General features: G+C 41.5%; 1 non-coding gene across 1 annotated transcript; it reads right to left on the bottom strand.

The window, feature by feature from the left end:
* Positions 1 to 10,347: 10,347 nt before the first annotated feature.
* On the bottom strand, positions 10,348 to 10,454 carry LOC147829433 (U6 spliceosomal RNA). Its single transcript, XR_015449247.1, has one exon. It is a non-coding gene; the product is annotated as a U6 spliceosomal RNA (small nuclear RNA).
* Positions 10,455 to 22,588: the final 12,134 nt, after the last annotated feature.

Genomic DNA, 22,588 nt, shown 5'->3' with positions numbered 1-22,588 from the left:
ACAAGTAACCCATGTTAATAACCTCTCATAGTGCACTGTATGCTCCCATAATCCATTGCAGATGCATACACAGGCTCACAAATAAGCTACATTTGAAAGATTTTTTCATTTGAGCATTATAGAAAACAGGATTATATTATATTTTTCTGCATCTTGCATTCTTCACTCAATTATACCTTGTACAAATACTTCTAGGTCAGTTTATCTCCAATTCACAATCATACCTTGATGTAGATGTTCCTCGATAAAGTCAACAATATTTTTGAGATGAACATTGTAAAATACCAGGTTTTGCCATTTGAATAACACAGCAGTAAATATTCTTGTCCATAAGTCCTTTCTACTAATGTTTATATCACAGAAAATCGAGTCCCAAGAATGGGAAACAAGAATGAAGAGTATTAGCAGCTTTTCTTTTGAGATGTTCTTTAAATGGTTTCCTGAGTAGTTTGGAGAAGTGTTGTTTTGAACCAACAGTTTACAAGTAGTCTTCTACCCACATCACTGCCAGCAATATATGTCACAGCTCTTTTTACTTTTTTTCTAGTCTGAGGGGTATTGAGTGACATCCCTTGCATCTCTGATCCCTAGTTGATTGAGGGATTCATTTCATTTGTTTCCTTATTAGATTTTCTCATCTGTAAAATGCTTACTTACATCCAATGCCCATTTTCCTAAAGTTTGCCTCTCATGTCAATGCACATAAACTTTTTACACAATGTAAACTATAACCCCTGGATTGTCATTTACATTAGAAATCTAGGGGGCACGGAAGATCAGATTAATTAAATATTCATTATCAAGTCTGAAAAGTTGAAGCTATAAAGGGGAAATAGGCATATTTATCCATATGAAAATTACATGGTAAAATGTACCATGAGGAGAAGAGTTGGGGCATATTTGCAAATTTAAATTTAAATGATCACTTGGCTGCAGCTGGGTGAATGGATTTGAGAAGAGATGCCAGGACATGGTGAGCTATAAATCAGGAGGTTGTTTCATCGTCAACAATGACAGAGAAAGGACATGAGCAAGTGGAATGCCCGGGTAGGTCCTACAGATGGATGAAAGGTAGAGAAGTGAGGCATGGACCATCTGAAAATATAGAAGTCCATTTATTTTAACTAGCACTTAGCATGAGCTAAGTAAAAGAACATAGACCTGAAGAAATACTTGACTACTTCTATTAACAGCTCCACTGAAGGACCTTGGGCATGGTGCCTGCTCCCCTGAGCTCTGGTGTCTTCCTCTGTAGCAATGGGCACACCACCGTGTTTCTTGAGATTGAGATTCAATGAACAAGTGTGAAAGATCCTTGAGCAGGACCTAACTCCTGTGTGCCTGAGCTCTCTGCCTCTTCCATCTTCTCTGAGTCCTCCTGGTCACCACCAGTCTGGGCCCATAGAGAATGCATGGCTCTTCTTGGGCCAGTGGTTCCCAAGCCTGTTTCAAATTCATGGATTCCTGGGCCCCACTTTCAAAGACTTGAATTCTGTTGATCTGCTGTAGAACTCAGTGATTTTATTTTTATCAAAACACCCAGGAAACCATGACACTTAGCCACAGTCAGAAATTAGTTCTCCCAAAGGGATAGAATCTATTGAATCCAGTGAAATTGAGTCTGCATGGCCAAGCCTTTAAGATGGGCATGGAATGTGTTTGGAGGGCACAGGCTAGTGGAGGCCTGGGGGTGAGGTCAGGCCTTGGAGGAAAAGTCAGCTGCATAAAGCCAGGAAATGGCCTCTGCTGTGAATGTGGCAAGTAGTAGTCTGAGGTTAAGTAAAGAAGGCCATAGAATGCCACACTAAGGAGTCTGGACTTCAACACATGGGCAGTGGAGATTTATCAAAGGTTTTTAAGCAGGCAAGTAATTTGCTAAGAACTTGTCTTAGCAACTTAGTCAAACAAACCTGGCAGCAGTGGGGAGAATGCACTCTACAGATGTGAGGGATTGTCTCCATTTAAACAATAATTAAACAAACAGCTTTATTTGGAAAATATTCCCCTTCTGTGATTTTCCACTCCTGTCAAGGTGAATGAGGTTCAAACATGCAGAGTAGTAAGGAATAAGATGCAGAACCACAATAGGGCAATTTGCCTTCTGCTGCAGCTCAAGATAAACACTTTTAAATTTCCAGTTTTCTGTTTCAAAATTAATTAGCACTTTTCCTTTAATAGCCTTATGTGAAACACAGAAAGAGAACAGGAAAATCTGAAGTTATACCAACCCAAAGGTGAACTCAGTTACACAGAAAAGCTTTTCTTTTGAAGAGTAGAGTGCAGTGTTATTGACACCAGACAAAGAACGCCACAAAAAGGCCCTTTGTCTTTTGGAAGGCTAAAAACAACACCGAATCAATGACAGAAGAAACTAAAGCAGAAAATGTCGCTTTTCATGAAGCAATTTAACTGCAAGATTGAAAAGTGCTCTTCACTTCCAGACTAGTGCACAAGTCCTCAGGCTGTCTGTGGTGCAGACACGGAAATGTGTGCGCCCAGTCCCGGAGACAGAATGGCACTCAGAGGCTTTGCTGCTGGAGATATCCTGGTCTCTGGGAGAGCCACTGGTTAGGAAGATTTATTGTCCTAGGAATAAGGACCAAATGGGCAGGGCCCATAGAAGGCGACCCTGGGCCACCTCCCCCCAAACACCAGGAGAACTGCAGCACCACAGAAGTGCAGGCAAGGCACAAAGCCAGGTTCCCACATGCCCACAACAAGGACAGAGAGGACTTCAGGAAGCAGGAGCCCAGGACAATTGCTGTAGCTCTGACTTATGCACCATTTTCCTTGAGTATAGACAGCTTCTAAAGGCAGAAGACAGGATTGTCACATGTGATAGAGCATCACGTTAGCTTAGATTATGATGGGGCTTTCCTTAAAAATAATAAATATTTTGCCTTTTCTGATTATAAAAGTATGCATGCTTGTGGTAAAGAATCAGGAAAAGATATTCACCGTAAAAATTACCCACAGTATTACCACTGGATAATAAGCATTGCTAATATTTTGAAAACTATCTGACATCACTCTATTTATAAATACTCAAAAAGTCAGATAAATAACTTTTCAAAAATGAGATGTTACAGGTTCTTGTAACCTGTTTTTCCATTCAGTAATATGTTGTGGGCATCTTAAAAGTGACAAATATGTCATTCTTTTGTTATTGGCTGCACGGTATTTAGATGTGAACAACTTATTTAATTCTTTTTTATAAATTTACTTTCCATAAAATTCTTTCTTAATAAAAGTAAAACTTTCACAAAAGTTCAAAGTTATAAAAGATGAATTACTTAAGCATACTCTGTGGAACTGAAATTCACAGATAATTCCTTAAAATGGATTATGTTATGGCTAACATGACTATGTAGAAAGGTTATGTGTTCCTCTTAAGAATACTTCCTATTTCATGAACAGTGATCTTTGGCAGGCTTTCCAGTTTTTCTCTACTATAAGCAGCATTACATGCACATCACCATATATATTTTTGTGGGCTTGTCCACTTATCTGCTTAGCATAAACTCTAAGAGAGGAACTGCAGTGTTGGAGGGTAAACCAGAGAGGACAAGACTCCTGGCCTACAGCAATCCTCCCTTACTGTGGTTATAGCAGGTTTTTCCTGCCCAGAGCCCAGTGTCCCCTTTCCTTCATTGCAGATTGTGACAGACCAAGAAGAGGATGGTGCCCAGCCCCCACTCACCTTCCTCGTCGTGAAGCAGGGCTCATGCACCCTCCTACCATGACGCAAGCCTGGCAAACCAGAAACAGACTCAAGGATGGGCCTGAGACCCAAATAAGTGAGGAATAGCCAGCTCATGGACTTAGGCTGGAAGTGTAGGAAAGATCAAGAGCTCTTTCACCAGGTCTGCTAGCAATAAAGATGACCAGAGCCTGAAGCTTCCATGAGTCCTCATGAGAGAGTGGTAACTAGGAATCAGACCATCGCACAGGGTGACAAAGCTCTGACAGAGAGGGAGAGAGACAGAGACACAAAAGGAAACTATTTTAGTCCCTGTACCCAGACAGATGTAAAACCAACTTGATCTACTAGATCAATGTTTTAAAAGTCCTTTTTATACTGTTAATCTCTTTCTTATCAGCCTATTCAACAGTAACATAGAATGCAAGGACGCTTCTACTGGGAAGCCCTGAGGCCTGAGATATGTGGTTACCAGGGGGTTGGAAATGTTGTAAGGAGAACACATCACAGTGTCTAGAGTCATTCTGATGTTGATATTTCTACTCAGCTTGGTGTCATTTGCCTGGTGTTCTTTTTCCCTCCTTCTACTATCCACTGTCCTGTTTGGACAAAAGGATGGAACATCACAAATTCTACATCACTCTTTGTCCCTATGAACTATCTATTCAGCTACTTCCAGTACAGCTACTTACCCCAAAGTAGCCCAAGGGGGGCAGGAACCTCACTTTCTTTACTTGAGTGGCTCTAAATGTAGCACTGCATAGACTTGAGGAGCCTCATGGAGATGTCATTGAATTCTCATGTTTGATCTCTCCCCGTCAGGTTTTATGATTGAAAAAGCCATGCCAAGTGATTGAGTTTGGGTGTTAAAACTCAGTTAAAAATAAATAAAAGAGATTAACTAGAGCTTGCTTTTATACCTTGTGTGGCCTAATAGGTTTTTTTTCCAAGATTTTTCCCAGGATTAAGTTCACAATATTTTTGAGTAAACACTTAGTGATCAGCAGTCAACAGTTAATGTGCATCTATCCCATGCACAGCAGTGATTGGGAGAATGATTAGCAAAGGAACACAAATCTACAAATCCAGTTTCAAGTGTTCCTTGCCGGCATGCTGACTGAGACCCAAATACAAGTAACCAGTTGTTTTTTGCAGAGCCTGGGGATTAAGTGCAAGGCTTTGGAATCTGGCAGATATGGGAGCTAATCTAGGTACATTGTCTAACCCCTGCCAGCATCACTTTCCTCATTGCTATGCTTTGGCTCTTGAATGTCCCCAAAGAACCATGTGTCGAGGTGTACCCCAGGACTGTGCTATAGGGAATGGTGCAATTTTTAAAAGCTAGAGTCTAGTGAGAGCTCTTTATGTCATTGGGAGTGTGCCTTTGAAGGAATTGTAAGACCTGAGCCACTTCCTCTCTCTCTGTTTCCTGGTTTGTGATGGAAGTGGTTTTGCTCTGTCGCATACTTCCACCATAATGAGCTGCCTCAGCACAGACCCAGAACAATGGGGCCAATTGGTACTGGACTAGAACCTCCAAAACAGTGAGCCAAAATAAATCTTTTGTCTTCCTAAGTTAATGCTCTCAGGTATTTTGTTATAGTGGCAAAAAGGTCAACATATTCACATTTAAAATGGGGCAATAAATTCTACTTCACTGGAATTTTGGAAGCTCTCATGAGAAAAGGTTATAATCTTAAAACTGGAGCCCTGGGATTTATGATGCAGCTCACTAGTAGAGCATTTGTCTAGCAAGGCCTTGGGTTCAATCCTCAGTACTAAAAAACAGAAGAAAACTGGAGTCCTAGTTCCACTATGTGGGATGATGAGGAGCCAGGCCTGTGAGTGAGGGGGTGTATATCACATATAACAGGGAAAAAATTGAGTCAAGAACGTCCTCCAAATCCTAAAAGACAAGCAGACAATCTAGTGGAGGAATAATCATAAGTACTGAGCAGGCTCTCTCCAGAGAAGAACCAGGTGCCCAGTGAACATAGGAGAGGGGTTTTAACTTACTGATAATGAGAAATGTCAAACAAAATAATAGTGTGCTACCATGCAGCCACAGGACAGCTAAGGTGAGGACAACTAGCAATACCAAGCACTAGAGAAAGTGTGGAGCATGGGACTCATTTGATGCAGCGATTTTGGAAAATGGTTCAGGGTCATCTACTGGACCCAAAAGAAAACCTACATTGACATCCCATATGTATAAAATTCACAAGAGCCAAGATGAAACCCAACTTTGGAGGTGTATATTTGGTGTTGGACAATCAAAAAGGATAGCGAAGTGATTATCTTAAATGACAAAGCAGAGGCTACCTTTGATGAGAAATAAGGGATCAGTGGCAAGAAGGTATGGAATGGTTTCTGGGCCGCAAGCCATATCTTATTTTTTCTCTTTTTTTCTTTTTGAGATAAAATCTTGCTAAATACTCCAGGCTGTCCTGAAACTTGTGATTCTCCTGCCTCAGCTTCCTGTGTTGTATTTCTTTCTTAACTTGTGATAAATGTACAACTGTTTGCTTTGTGATAATTCACTCTGATGTATAATTTTCTTTTGCAAATGCTTTCCCTTTGTTATATTTCATAATAAGGTTAATAAAAAGTCATACACACAGTGTATGTTTTCATTAGACAAGATATATGGAATGAAATTGGGACAAGGACTTAGGGACTAAAAACACTGACTCTTCACTGAGCAACTAAAAGCAGAACAAAAACATGGTATCTCTGCCTCCATTTGCATCCATTCCCTTTGCAGTCACTTTGGATTCTAGGAACAACAGATCTGATCGATAAACAAGGAGCTAAAACTACCCACAGCCAATAGTAAGTTTCTTATGCAGGCCATGAACAAGGGCCACTTGACCAATCCTAAGATAACAGTCAACCAGGCCACTCTCTGGTCCCTTTGTCTATATAATCTGGGAACTTGTGTCAGCACCTATGAAGGCAGGACTGGCAAGACTGGTCCCTTAACTTTCCGGTGTAGCTACACTGCTTAAAGTGTCTTTCTTGACTTCACCACTGCTCATCTCTTTGATTGGCACCTTGGGCCTGAGTGGCAGAACCCAGTCTATTGGGACCCCCAAAGCTGGTGTCATTGACCTAAAGCTCCAGGAACAAAATGAAATTAAACAAAGCTAAGCTGACCTGGGAGATATGACCCAGCAAGAATCCACAGAACACAGAGCACACAAAAGACCACTCCTTCCCTGCCATGAACAGAGCTTTGCTCACTGTAGTATAAGTCAGCTTTGATGGTAACCACCCAGAGTTGAAGGGCAGGATCCCCAACAAGACTGCCCTCACCCCCCAGATGCCAGCCACATGTTTGGGGATCTCCAGGCCACTTTCACTTCTGACCAACTGGCTATAAGTCCAGGAGATTCCCATGACTTCCCACAGTTTTGATAATTCACTAGAATGACTCATAGAATTAAAAATTATTATATTTATAAATAAATTTTATTATAGTTGATTCAGATTAAGGCCAGCCAAATACAAGCATGAAGAGCAAAATGTGGGAGGGTCCTAAACACACAATGGCTACACCTTCTCCCTGGGGAATAAAAGTGTATCACCCACTAGCCCACTTCCAAGGAGAAAGCTCCACTCACTGGGCTTCAATGTCCAGAATGTTACTGGGCTTCCATTTTGTATGCACAGTTGATTGAATCATTGGCCACATGACTGAACTCAGGCTCTAGAAACACTTCCCCCTTCAGTGGAGGCCAGGTAGGCTCAAGGTCCCATCCCTCTAGTTACATGCTTGGCCTTCCTAGTGACCAGCATCCAATCTGAGTCATCTTGTAGGAGTAAACTGGGTATAATCCAAGAGGTTCACAAATAACAGAGAAGCTCCTAAGACTCAGGAAATTCCAAAGATTTCAGGGGGTCTTCCCAGGAACCAAGGACTAGGATCAGTCAGATTTTTAATTGCACAACAGGCTTCATACTCTGGGACACCACTTAACAGAAAAAGGAAAAAGGACCATGACATCTCAAAGATTGAGCTTTTTGTCTAAGAGCCATAAATTAGACACACAAGCTTAAATATCACATGATTTTTCTAATATGAGAAACTCAAAATATAAATAATTTAAAGATCAAAATGTGGGCCAGGGATTTAGCTCAATGGCACCGTGCCTGCCTCGCAAGCACAAGGTCCTGAGTTCGATCCCTAGTACCAAATACACACACACACACACACACACACACACATACACACACACACACACACACATAAACAAAATGAAAGACAGATAATAGGAAACAGGGAGACAAAATTTTAATAAGATAAAACATTTAAACATACATGACATTTAAACTATTCCTCATATGAAATGGGACTTTAAACAGATCAAAAGCTGAAATTCACAATGAATTGTTTAAAATACTGTTCACTGGCAATTCTAAAGGTCCTCCCACCCACCCACCCCCAGACTGAGAGCTCTCAGGAACAACCAGGCAGTTTATAGGCGACTAAACTGACTAGGACTAACTTACCTTACCAATTAGTTCAGGTAAATCTGAATAACATTCTAGGTGGTTCAGAGTCACTGTACCTGCAGGGTGGTGCCTGCTCCCCCTTCAGAAAGCCAACAAGCAGAGGCAACTGAGAAGATAATGGAGCTTGGATGTGGAATTGGAGCACAGCAATTGTCGTATGTCCTCCCTGTGGCCTTCTCCACACACCCCAGCCCTGCTACCACCCATGTTACCTCAAAAGAAGGCTTTTCCTTGTCATATTTGTTTGCACCTCACTCTTATCACAGGTTTTCTTGAGGGCACGCCAAGGTCATTTTGGTTGATATTTGTAGATGAACAAGCTTTCCTTACTACCTATTAACCCTCAAGTCTGAGGGTGAATCATTACCGTAAACAGCTTCTTCTCATATTCTTACCTACTTTTAAATGGATTATGATCAGCCACTTCCAGGGAACTTTCTGAACTTGCCCCAGGATTTGGCCTGGACACTTCCCTACATTGTGAGAAGACTCTGTCCGTGAGCATAATTAAAAGCCTGTCACTGAATCCAACTAGTGTTTATTTCTTGAGGCATGTGTGACTAATCACAGGCATTAGATCCATGCTTAGTTGCCTAGGTGGGACGCCCTGCAGGCTGTTTTCTTGACATTTGATTGATCAGTGGGTGCCTTTACACATCTTTCATCAGTGGGGCACGAATAAAGAAAGAGCTTAATTCATAATAAGGCTGGGGTGCTCCTCAGGTTCACAGAGGAGCGGCTGGAGGCAGAAAGCAGAGAAGCTCACAAATACAATGCCACTGTGTCTCGGGTGCATCACAGTCGTGTGTGTTTTTTATTTTCCAAGATCATTAAATGAAAAGGCAGCTGTCCCAGAGGCTCAGGCCCACGACTGGACATCACATGTGCTTCCATCATTCAGCACCCTCACGCATCGGCATTTCAGAAGTTCTCTGGGGACTTCTCACTCTTGGGTGTAAGGGACCGGAGGTGGACACAGGTGGCTTCCCAGCTGTGTGCACCTAACCTCATTTTCCACAATGTGAGTTCAGCTACAGGTTCAAAGCCAGGGTGGCTTCACTAGGAGCAGTTAGCCAGAGGAGGACTTGTTGATGTCACTGCCCAGAGGGACAAACCTGCCTATCGCATGAGGCTGGTGGACATTCTATTTGCTTTCTCTTCTTGTCCTAAGTCTTCATGTGTCCTGTGGCAGACATGTGGGGACTGTGCTGGGCTACGAATCTTTTGATACTACAGAGACCAGACAAGAAATTAACCCCTAAAGTGAGGAGCCGTGAGGCAACACCCTACACACAAGATTCTCCCCGCATTGGCAGCTGCAAACCTCACCATAGTCCCACATTCAACCCATCATGATTCCAATAAGAATCATGACTCTGCCCTCTTCTCTGTGCTTCCTGACCTTCAAACTAGCAAAACTATCTCCCCAGACCCAGGAAGAGGCCCCTTAATAGGGCCCTTCCTTCATCGCCCAGAACAACCCACCACAAGTTCTGCTCTTTGCACTCCGGACTTCCTCAGATCTACCCACTTCTCTCTCTGCCAACCTCCATGCCCTAGTCCAAATGGCAGCCATCTCTCTCCTGACTGCTCGGCCATACCCACCTTCCTGACATCAACCACACCTACTCTGCACCCTAGTCCGGGGTGATTGTTTTAAATACAAGTCATGTCACTGTCCTGATGAAAGCCCTGCACCTACTCCCACTAGTCTTGGGACAACGATGAAGAACCAGGTTCTGAGGCGCCTATCCTTTGCCTCTACCTCCAGCCTCAACTTGGTCCACAGGCCCCCCACCTCACGCCATCTCAACACACAGCTTTGCAGTCCTTTTTTCAGTCCTATAACCTTCGTGCCTCCTGTTCCCTCTGTTTGCAATGGACCATTCCCACCCCATTTTAAAAACTGCGATGTAGTAAATACAACATAATGTTTAGCTGTGAAACCACTTTTTTTACTCCACCACATCCCCAGCCCTTTTTATTTTTTATTTTGTTTTGAGACCAGGTCTTTCTAGGTTACCCAGCCTGGGCTTAACCTTTTATCCTTCTGATTCAGCTTCATGCATGGCTGAAATAACCATCACTGTACTGTGTGGTGCAGGAGCAATGAATGCACTCACATTGTTGAGGAAAATATGGAATGTTTCACCAATTTGCCTGGCAGCCCTGCCCTGGGACCATGCTTATCTTTCCTGTATTGCTTCAATTTAAGGATATATGTTGCAGAAGTGAGCACCACCCCTTTTGACAAGAAATTCCAATTCAGCCTTCAGTTCGCAAATCAAAAGTCACTTATTCAGAGTCACTCCTATTGCCAGTGCTCCATCACACATGCCATTGGCTTCATACACTCAGCAACAGTAATGTGACACTTTAGTGAGTGTCTGTTACCACAGGACCAGTGCCCAGGGCCTAGCAGCATATGGGGCCCATGGTAGGGTTTTGGTACAATTTTGTTTAATATATGACTAAATGTACAAATGAAGACCTGTGACTTTTCCCCATAGTGAGGTTCACCTTTGACATTACTGAAAACCATGGAGCTCTGCATGACCTTGAACTCCATGCCAGAATAGAGTCTTGGCTTCTCCTTTGGGAAGCCCAAACCAGTAGTGAGAGGTTTTTATTTTTCTTTTCTCAAGCAGAGGAGCAATTTCCCCATACTGCTAATTTAAGCTTCATCTCTCACAAAAGAGGAAACCACCTGTTAGTTTTTAAATAGATGGTTTTCCTTCGATTCAGCTTATTGAAGTTTCAATTCTACTAAATCTAGATTTAGACTTCTTAGACAGTTTGTAATTTCTGTAAACTAATGTAAAGTCAAGCTTCTTTTGCATCAGACACTCGGCCTGATGGTGCCCCACCATGTCTTCAGAGAAGACCCCCTAGTCCTCATCTGGGGCTGACTGTAGGGTCTGCAGATGGTTTTCCTTAGAACCTGACATGTGTCTGCATCCACCCAGTTCATGGAAAATTCAGTCACACGTGACTGCAAGAAGCCCTACTACAGGGCTATCCAGGGTAGATTTGGGGTTCCATGTGACCAAGAACTCTGATTTGTGATAGCACTTTATGCTTTAGACACTACTCCAACACCAGAGATTGGCAGCAGCAGTAGCATCCTAGTTTTACAGATCAAAGAGAGAGACACTCAGAACAAACAGCTGTCCAAGAGCCCTCACAGGGGGCCCAGCCAGATTTGGCAGCTGGTTTTAATACGAAAACCTTAGCTCCACTTATCTGCATGTGACATTCACCACTGCATTCTTAGAGGCAGCTTCTACATAGGTTCTCTTGAAGAGGTAGAATTGAGCCATTTTGCACTATGGACAATGCCATGGGAAGTAGAAGGAAATGGGCCCTGTGATTGTACGGCCCTTAAGCACTCCTTTACACACTCTGTGATTACTCAGTGTATGTTGACTGTGCAACTGATTAGAAGTGTGGGAAGTGGCAATCTATGATGAGCAAAACTGCTTAGTAGCATGCAAAACCCTAAAAGTTCTGGCCCAGTGAGCCATGGCCCAGGCTCACCCTGCCCTGTCTGGAGTGTCCTATTCAGAAACCATCTTGGAGCTACAAAAGCCAGGTTTTCTGCAGCCTTTTGCTTAATCTTGGGAGAAAGCTTGCTTAGAGGGGAGGTTGTCTGCCTCCAAGCGTTGCCTCTAATAGGCTGGGTGCCCTACTAAAGCAGGGCTCTTCTAAATCCTGGCTGCTCCACCCTCCTCCTGGAGAGTGTGGTGTAGGACATGCTAATCACTTGGATCAAAGGGAGCAATGAAACATAAGAGGCTCCAGGGCAGGAGGAGCTGTGCTGGGACAGCCCCAGCATCTCTTGGCCCTGGAGGTGAGGAAAGGGAAAGCGGAGCCTGCCGTGAGGTGACTGACTGACATCTGCTCACACCTGTCCCTTATGCCACCAACCCGCCCAGCCTTGGCCCTTCCATCCAGCTCAAGGTTCCAGTGACCAGAAATGCCCTGCAGGCCCACATTTCCCAGCTCCCCATTAGCTCTCCCTGGTTTTGTATCTGCAAATCTGCCTTTCATCACCTCTGTTGCATTTTCCCGTCCACACCACATGCCTGTGACCCTCAACTCCTCTTCCTTTGCTGCCCTAATCTTTTCTGTGTCAGTTATAAAAATTCCCACAGCAGCAAATTGGAAGTGGCTCAGCTTTATTTACACCACCCATCCCCCCATTTTTGTTCCCAGTGTTCTTGTAGGTTTCCCAAAGTTCTTTGTTTCAAAAAGAAATCTTCCCCAGCGTCCTTTCATTTCACCTCAGTGCTCTCACCTCCCACCAGCTTCCGGAAGAATTTCAAACTCTTCAAAGGGGAAGAAAGTATTTTATAATTATGGTTTTTTCTAAAAAGTCATCATCATTACAATTATGCTGTAGCATTGATTTCCACTCTAATCTTTACTACAAAATTATCTCTTTTAACATAAAATCCTTTGCTTTTGTGTTCCTTTAAGTGAATGGTTTTACTATCGAATCTTTGTCAGCTTAGGAAGAATTTCCTCTGATTTCTGTGTTTCACCACCTGTACCTGCTCATTTCCCCTTCAGGGGTGAGCTGGGGGTTTTTGTTTTGTTTTGTTTTGTTTTGTTTTGCTGCATAGTAACTTCCTAGCGTGCATAGTGTGTGTTTAAAGGTGTCAAGAACACACAGTAGTCATGGATCACAATCTCCCTGCAGGCACAGGATAGCTCTGGGGGTTCAGATATTGATTCCTGTTCTTTGATTTTTCTTGTCTTTTCAGGTAAAATTGATGCCCTTAAAACAAAACAATTTTTTTAAAAACAATGTTCATAGAAAAATGGTAACAATTTTTTGAAGAAAAATTCTTAAGTACAACTAGTCCATTGTTGAGTATTTACTTATTTCTAGCATACCTAGTTTAAAGCATATTGCAGGTAAAATTACTCATGGCCACATACTCACAGGCTCACTTAGTGAACTTATAGCTCAAGTTGTGGAACAAATGGAAAGGGCAAGAACATTGCTAAAAGGAAGAACAAGATGCTGAGTTGGAAGCCACTGGGCACTCTCTTTGACCTAATCTGAAAGAGATGCCTACTGGCTGCATGGCCTGGCTTTCTGCAGGAAATGAAATTCTTCTTAGTGCAGTATTAAGCAGCAAGAGGATAACTGTGCTTTCCTCTGTGGTCACTCAGTTCATGTATGAGTGTCTGTCTAGTAACAGCACCAGAAGCTGAAGGTGCTCTATGAGCCCTGGCAGCCTGTGGGGGAGATGGCCTTGATGATAAGGACACTATCCTAACCAGGCCTTTCATCATTCAGTGAGCAAACCTAACTTCTTGGTGCTTCAAAGCATGAACCAGAAGATGATTGATAGACTTGGTATCTAGTTTAAAAGAACAAAATAGCATAATGAGACTAAAATACAGCTAGTCAGAGGCTAAAAACTGCTCATAGCAATGGAGCAACATTTTTCTCTTCATTCTTTTTCATAAGGTCACTCTTGTAAAAGAGGCTTTGGTGGTGGTTGCACTGGTTTTGCAGCTTTGGAAAATTCCCTCAGCTCTATCATTCTTATTCAGCAATTTGCTCCCAAGTCAGGGCTATAACAAACTTGTTCTGAATATGTAGAGACTTCAGGTTCATATGGGACCTAAATCGGGAAAGGACAACTACAAAATGAATAACATGAATTAGTGGGATTTTTAAAAAATCCTTAGGCCTAGATATGGTTTATTTGTTTGTTTGTTTGTTTGAGACAGGATTTCACTATATAGTTTAGGCCAGCCTTGAACTCAATATGTAGCCCAGGCTGGCCTTGAACTCACAGTGATCCTCCTACCTCAGCCTCCCAAGTGCTAGAATTACAGGCTTTTAGGCCTGTGCCACCATGCTGGGCCTAGATAGATTTTCATTTAAATCATGCCTTACACATGGCACTTTAATCCTTCTCAGTTATGGTGGAGTGGCATCAAACATAACCACTAGCTCTGAAGACAAGGATTATCTATTGCTGTATAACAAATGACCCTAAAACTCTCTAGTTTAAAGAAAAACAGTAAACATTTATTACCCTAAGAAGTGTTTGTGGGAAAAGAACTTCAGAGCAGCTGTCTAGGTGGCTCTGTCTTGGTATCTCTCATGAGGCTGCTGTCATCATAGCAATCAGGACTTGCAGGGTCACACTGCTGGCAAGTTGGTGCTATTGGTCAGAGGCTGCAGCTCCTGGCTGTGCATGCAGCTCCACAGTCTGAAGAGCATTTTCATGACACAGCGACCAGCTTCTTAGAGTGAGTGCTTTGAGATGGCGGGGGGGTGGGGGGGGGGGGGGGTGGGCAGAGAGTTGTGTGGAAATGTTGCTGTGTTTTGGGTGTGGAGTCTCCTACAAGTGATTTCTAGGTTCTTTCTGTCCTAGGCAAAGAATTGGTCAGGACAAGCACATATGGTAATAAAGATTTTAATGTATTAAAAGAATGGGAAAAAAGCTCTGCAGAGTGAGTTTGGGCCACATAATAGTAAGAAAAACTTTTAAAGTACACCTTACAGCATAAAAGAGGGCTATCAGGAAGGGATACAATAGGGAGAGGTCAGTGGCAGCTGTCTTGGTTTTTATATTTCCCACACTGGTATCATGTGTAGGTAGTCCTATGCATGCTAGCTCTGCTGGAGCTCTTGCTAGAAGTCCATGAGCAGGGGCTTTGGGAACTGTACTGCGCATGGGTACCTGGATTTTGTAATTAACAGGTTATGTCCACTTTCCCAGCTAGTTATAGCCACCCATTAGCCTCCTGCCTCAGAAGCTACATCTATTTTATGACCTCAACTCAGAAGTCATACAGCACCATCATTTCTACCACCTATCACCTGCTGAGAGTCACCTAGTTCATCACACGTTCAGGGCAGGAGCTCTACATTTTGTTTGTTTTTTGGTTTTTGGTACTGGGGATCGAACTCGAGACCTTGCACTTGCATGGCAGGCGCAGGAACCACTGAGCTAAATCCCGGCCCTAGAAGCTCTATATTTTGAAGGGAGGAATGCCAACAAATTTGGATACATTTTAAAAACCCATCACTAATTGTATTTTAATCCAAATACTTTTTAAATATTATAATTTATTTTGTGATATAATTTACAAAAAGAAAAATCACAAACTTTAAGTGTAAAGCTCAGTGACTTTTTGCATAAGTATATACTTGTTTAAGCACCACCTAGAATAAAACACTGCATATTCTCAGCACCTATAAAGACCACTTTCATTACTCCTTCTTCATCTTTATGACTTCTCTTTATTTCTCTTGACTGTGGTACTATCTAGGACCTCCAGGATGAGGATGAACAGATATGGTATAAATTCTTGCCTCATTCTCAACTTAGAGATCACATGCATAGTATTGTACCATATTTGTCAGTAGAGGTTTTTATAGATAACTTTTAACAGATTAAAGAAGCTTCCTTCTATTCCTAGTTAGATTAAGCTTTGGCAATACATGTGTAAGTGAAATCACAACTCACAAATTTGCTATTTGCCCATAGCTTTACACATTAGCCATGGTACTGCCTTTAGCTCCAAATGACCCTCATCTAATTTACAAAAGAAAAATCATGTGAAACTGCACATGGAAAAATGTAACCCACACAGAGGAGGAGGCTTCCAGGCTGACATGCCACCATTCCCAGCACAGAGGAGGAGGCTTTGGGGTCCATAAGCCACCACTCCCTGCACAGAGGAGGAGGGTTCTGGGCTGCTGTAGCACTGCTCTCAGCACAGAGGAGGTGAGCAAAGAAGGTGTGAGCAGCACCTGCCCCCCACCACCACCATCAAAATGAGAAGACACATAAACAAGTCTCAAAACCAGACTTCCAGATCACCTACAGTAACCCCAAAGGGAAACAAAATGGAACACTCTGATACTCAACCACCTGGACTCCCTGAACTGGCAACAAAAGAGGACCTGGAAAAAATGAAATCAGAAATAATTTCTCAGATAGCAGAGATTGTGCCCATAGTGTAAGACATAATTAATAAATCTAGAGAGGAGCTGAGGAACATGATGGAATCATAACATAGGAAACAAATGGAATATATAAAACAGATGCAAACAGATTTCCAGGAGATTAAAAACTCCATTGAAAGTCTACACAGCAGAATGAGCCAATGTGAGGACAGAATTTCAGATATTGAAGATAACATTGCAAGTAGTGACCAGGAAAAGAAAAATTGCTTTAAAATACTAAAGGACCATGAGAAATCAATCCAGCAGCTGCTAGACAATGCAAAGAAGAATAACCCAAGACTGATCAGAGTCAATAAAGAAACAGGAGAGAGTGCTGATGACATAAAAAAATGTTCACAGAAGTGATGGCAGAAAACTTCCCAAGCAGGGGAAAAGAACTTAACATACAGATAAGTGAGGCATATAGGACTCCAAATAGCCTTGATCAAAAAAAAATATACACATAGGCATATAATTGTTAATATTCCAAAAACCAAACAAAGAAGAAAATACTACAAGCATTTAGAAAAAACAAACAAATCACATACAAAGGAAGCCAACAGACTTCTCAATGCAAAACCTCAAGGCAAGAAGAGCTTGGAGTGATGTATTTCAAGCCTTAAAGGAAAACAGCCTCCAACCCAGATTGATGTACCCTGCAAAACTGTCTTTGAAAATTGATGCAGAAATAAGATACTTTCATGACAAAGAGCACCTTAGGAACTTCTTGAATACCAAACCAGTACTCCAAAAAATTTTAGACAATATCCTAGGAAAAGACCATGAGGATCTCAACCCCAGGAAGCCCAGCAGAATGAAACCATCAGACAGGACAAGAAATTAAATGCAGAGGGGGAGAATCCAACAAAAAGAAAATGTCATGAAAATGATAAGTCAATATGTATGTTATAACCATAAATGTTAATGATCTCAATTCATCGATCAAAAGAAATAGACCAGGGCTGAGGATATAGCTCGGTGATTCTGCCGCCTGCCTCAAAAGCTCAAGGTCCCAAGTTTGATCCCTGGTACCAAAAAAAACAAAACAAAACAAAACAAAACAAAAAGAAATAGACTGGCAGAATGGGTCAAGAAGCAAGATCCAACAATATGCTGCATACAAGAAACACACTTAATTCAAAAAAAAACTCATAGACTGAAACTTAAAGGGTGGAAAACAATACTCCATGTGACAGGAACCTGAAAAAGCAGGAGTAGCTATCCTGTTTGCAGATCAAGTGGATTTCAAACCTACACTGATTAAGAGACACAAAGAAGGACACTACATCCTTGTAAAGAGAACAATCCAAGAGGAAGAGATGACAATCATAAATATCTATGCACCAAACTCTAGTGCACCCAACTTTATAAAACAAATACTAATGGACATGAAAAATCATATAAGCACTAATAAATAGTAGTGGGGCACATCAATACTGCCCTGTCACAAATAGGTAGATCAACTAGACAAAAAACAAGCAACAAAATACTACAACTCAATCAAACTCTTGAACAAATGGACTTAACAGATGTTTACACATTGTTCCAGCCCACAAAATCAGAATAGACATTCTTTTCAGCTGCACATGGGTTGTTCTCCAAAATAGACCACATACTTGCTCATAGATCACGTTTAAGTAAATGCAAAGGAAGTGAAGTTATCCCCTGGATATTATCAGAACATAGTGAGATGAAATTGGAGATCCATAGCAAAAGAAACCACAAAAATTTCATTTCAAAATGGAAATTGAACAACACACTTCTGAATAACCAATGGGTCACAGAGGAAATTAAAGAAGAAATCAGACAGTTCTTTCAATTAAATGACAATGACAATACAACATATAGGACTCTATGGGACACAATGAGAGCAGTCTTATGAGGGAAATACATAGCAGTGAATACTCATATTAGGAAAACAGAGGGAGCCCAATTAAACATCCTGATGCTGAACCTCAAGCTTCTAGAAAAAGAAGAGCAGGAAAACTCCAAAGCTCATACAACGGAGGAAATTATAATGATCAGAGCAGAAATCAATTCAATGGAGATGAAGAGAATGATACAAAAAAAATCAATGAAGCCAAGGGTTGGTTCTTTGAAAGAATAAACAAAATTGACAAACCCTTAGCCAACCTTATCAAATAAAGGAAAGAAAAGGCCCAAATTCTTGCAATTAGGAATCAAAAGGGTGAAATTACAAAAGACCCAGCAGAAATCCAGAGGATCATCAATACCTACTTCCAGAACCTATATGCCAATAAGATGGACAACACAGAAGAAATGGACAGATTCCTAGATACATATGAATTACCAAAGTTGAACGAAGAAGACCTAAAAATTCTGAACAACCCAATATCAATCAATGAAATTGAAAATGTAATTCAAAACTTACCAACCAAGAAAAGCCCGGGTCCTGATGGCTTCACCACTGAATTATGCAAGACATTTAGAGAGGAACTGCTGCCACTTCTGTTTAAACTATTCAGTGAAACTGAAAGGGAAGCAATACTCCCAAATTCATTCCTGGAAGCAAGCATCACCTTGATCCCCAAAGTTGAGAAAGACCCAATCTCACTAATGGACATAGATGCAAAAATCCTTAATAAGATACTGGCAAATAGAATGCAGAAGATTATCAAGAAGATCATACTCCCTGACCAAGTGAGATTCATCCCAGGGATGCAGGGATGGTTCAACACGTGCAAATCAATCAATGTAATACACTATATCGAGTCAAGGACAAAAACCATATGATTATCTCCATAGATGCAGAAAAAGCATTTGACAAAATCCATCATGCATTTATGATAAAAACCCTACAAAAAATTGGAATACATGGTCTCTACCTCAAACTGATAAAAGCCATCTATGAAAAAACAACAATCAGTATCATACTAAATGGTCGAAAACTGAAATCCTTCACGGTAAAATCAGGATCAAGACAAGGATGTCCACTATCACCACTCCTGTTCAACATAGTTTTGGAAACATTAGCCATGGCAATTAGACAAGAGAAAGAAATAAGAGGAAGAAAGATAGGAAATGAAGAAGTCAAATTGTCATTATTTGCAGATGACATGATACTCTATATAGAAGACCTCAAGAACTCCACCAAAAGTCTTCTAGACTTAATAACCAAATTCAGTCAAGTAGCTGGTTACAAGGTCAACACACAAAAATCAATAGCTTTCCTCTACACGAAGGACAGACTCACTGAGGGAGAAATAGGGCAAACAATTCCTTTCACAATAGCATCCAAAAAACTGAAATACCTAGGAATCATCCTAATGAAAGAAATCAAAGACCTCTTCTCTGAAAACTATAGCACTCTGAAAAGAGAGATTGAAGATGATATCAGAAAATGGACAGACATCCCCTGCTCCTAGGTAGGAAGGATTAATATAGTGAAAATGGCCATACTTCCAAAACTGCTACATAGATTCAATGCAATTCCGATTGAAATCCCAACACCATACTTCACAGACCTTGAGAAAACAATCCAAAAATTCATTTGGAACAAGAAGAGACCCAGAATAGCAAAAGCAATTCTAGGTAACAGAGACATGGCATGGGGTATCACAATGCCCAACTTGAATCTATACTACATAGCTACTGTGATAAAAACAGCATGGTACTGGTAAAGAAACAGACCTGAGGACCCAAAGAACAGATTAGAAGATGCAGATACAACTCCAGACACACTCAGCCACGTCATCTTCAACAAAGTAGCCAAACACCCTCACTGGAGGAAAGATAGCCTCTTTAATAAATGGTGCTGGAAAAATTGGGTTTCAACTTCCCAAAGGTTAAAACTAGACCTATATCTTTCACCATGCACTAAACTAAAATTGAAATGGATAAAAGATCTAAATATTAAAATAGAAATGCTGAACTGCCTGGAACAGAGGTTAGGTAGAACTCTTGAAGACATTGGTGTAGGAAAAGATTTTATGAACAAAATCTGCTTGTGAACTAGCACAATCATCAAGTGGGATGTCTTCTTACTAAAAAGCTTCTGCATAGCAAGAGAGACCACCAACAGAGTGAAGAGACTACCTGCATTGTGGGAAAAAATTTTCACCTTCTGTCCCTCAGACAAAGGTCTACTATCTAGAATCTATAAAGAACTTTAAAAAATCAGACCTCTAAAATGGGCATCTAAAATGAACAGACATTACTCAGACAAAGAAGCAGAAATAGCAAATAGGCATATGAAAAAATGTTCAACATCACTGGTCATTCAAGAGATGCAAAGGAAAACAACGCTGAGATTCCACCTCACCCCAGAAAGAATGGCTGCTATCATGAAATCAACCAATAACAAATGCTGGCGGGGCTGTGGGGAAAGCGGAACCCTGCTCCACTGCTGGGGGGAGTGTAGACTGGTGCAACCACTGTGGAAATCAGTATGGAGATACCGTAAAGAACTAGAACTGGAAGTCCCATTTGACCCAGCTATTCCACTGCTAGGGATCTTCCCCAAAGAATTAAAAGAATCATACCACAGTGATATATGTGCACCCATGTTCATAGCAGCACAGTTTGTAATAGCTAAAACGTGGAAACAGCCCAAATGCCCACCAACTGGAGACTGGATAAAGAAGATGTGGTTTTTTTATAAAATGGAGTACTTCTCAGCCATAAAAAATGAGAAATTAGAGACATTTATAGCTAAATGGATGCACATTGAGGCGATACTCTTAAGTGAGATAAATAGGACACACATGTGTAAATACCAAATAGTTTCTCTAGTGTGAGAAACTGAAACTGTAAATAAGGACTAAAAGGTATAATAGATAATGTGAAATAGAAAAGGGGCAAAGGGGAGGGGGAAGTGGGAGGGGAAGGGAAAAGGAAAGAGGGGAATGGAATTAATATGGGAAAATGAAAAAATGGAAACAAAGTCTTTGTAAATAAGGAGGGATGGAGGGGTTGAAGGAAGGGGAGGGGATGGCGAAAAATAAGAACCAAGAGAGATTATGCAAAGATGCAAATTTCCATTGATGGATGTTATTATATTGTACACCTAAAATGTACCAATAAAATCATATTTTATATATCTATATAGCCGAGCCAGTTCTCAACTTCCAAATATTTTGATCTCCAAATGCGTCATTTGTCAGTTCTTTGGAAACTGCTGAGACTTTTTCAAGTGGAAGCTTAATTATTCAGCATGCTTAAGTATTTAGGTCAAATACAAACATCTTTTTAAGGTGCCTGAGGTTCTGAGTGAGGGTGGTGGGGGTGGGAGATTGGTTTTGAGAAGAAGGAAAAGGAGAGGAGTGAGAGGGCCCAGTCCCAGCCGCAGCAGGCCAGGGAAGGGCACCTCACTAGCGGCTGCCCATGCAGTGTGTGGCACCATCTGTGAACGGCATCCCGTGAGTCAGGCTCTCGGAACTCTGCCAAATGGAGTGATACATTGTTAAATGTCTCAACACCCAATTCCCATAGCTCTAAAAGCAATAAATTTTATGACAGGAATGTTTGGCTGGCACTGTCAAAGTATCCTCAAATTCACAATCATATTCACAAATCCATGCCAAAAGGATGAGGATTCACAAACCCAGAGACATTAATGCGGTCACACAGCTTAGGAGGGCTGCACCAGGACAGACTCACAACTTGGGACATGCCATCACTTCACTGAATCCCAACAAGCTCTCCTTGCTCTTGTTGTTTTAATTGCTACTGTGATGTACTCATTCTTATTACAACTTCTTTTGCTGGTGGTGGAGGTGGAGGTGATGGGGGATTGAACCCAGGGCCTCACACACATTAAGTTAATGCTCTACCACTAAGTTATACTTTCTCGGCCCTGAATGTAACTTTAAATGTTATTTGCTCCAAGTAAATCAAAGTGGCTACTCTTAGGTTCCCAGTTCCTGGTCGTGGTATATTGAGCCATTTGGTTAAATGAATAGAGGGATTATTTTTCTCCTTTCTCCTCCTCCTCTCCATCCTTCTTCTCCTCCTGAATATGTACTTTTTGCACACTTAACAAATTCTGATCCAGGAACTTAGGCATGAGAGAGGGACAAATCCAGAAAGGGAATAATTCTATAATTAGGCAGAGACCTTCCTGCATAAGCCTAAGGATCAGTGAGAATCATTTGGGCTCCTTCATTTCACTGCTATTTTCCATCCCTACTTGCAAGGCTCCACCTCAGGTAATTTTAGGGGAATAACTGTCTAATATTTCAGAAAGAAAAGTCTCAATTTACTTGTTACTAGTTACTCCTCAATGCAAATGTTGGGGTCACCCTTGCTTTTCAAACAGTAAAGCACACACTGGGACATTTTAGATGTCAGACTGACTTTCCTAGGAGATGGTCTACAGTGCAGGTTGGGAGTGAGCTGAGGAGGTGTAACTCAGGTCTCTGTAGAGAGTGGAA

Source organism: Heterocephalus glaber, unplaced genomic scaffold, assembly GCF_053883595.1.
Source record: "Heterocephalus glaber isolate CG9 unplaced genomic scaffold, H.glaber_assembly_v1.0 deba00000621, whole genome shotgun sequence".
Lineage (NCBI taxonomy): Eukaryota > Metazoa > Chordata > Mammalia > Rodentia > Bathyergidae > Heterocephalus > Heterocephalus glaber.
Note: the sequence above shows the minus strand (reverse complement) of the source record. Positions and strands in the feature narration are given on the sequence as shown.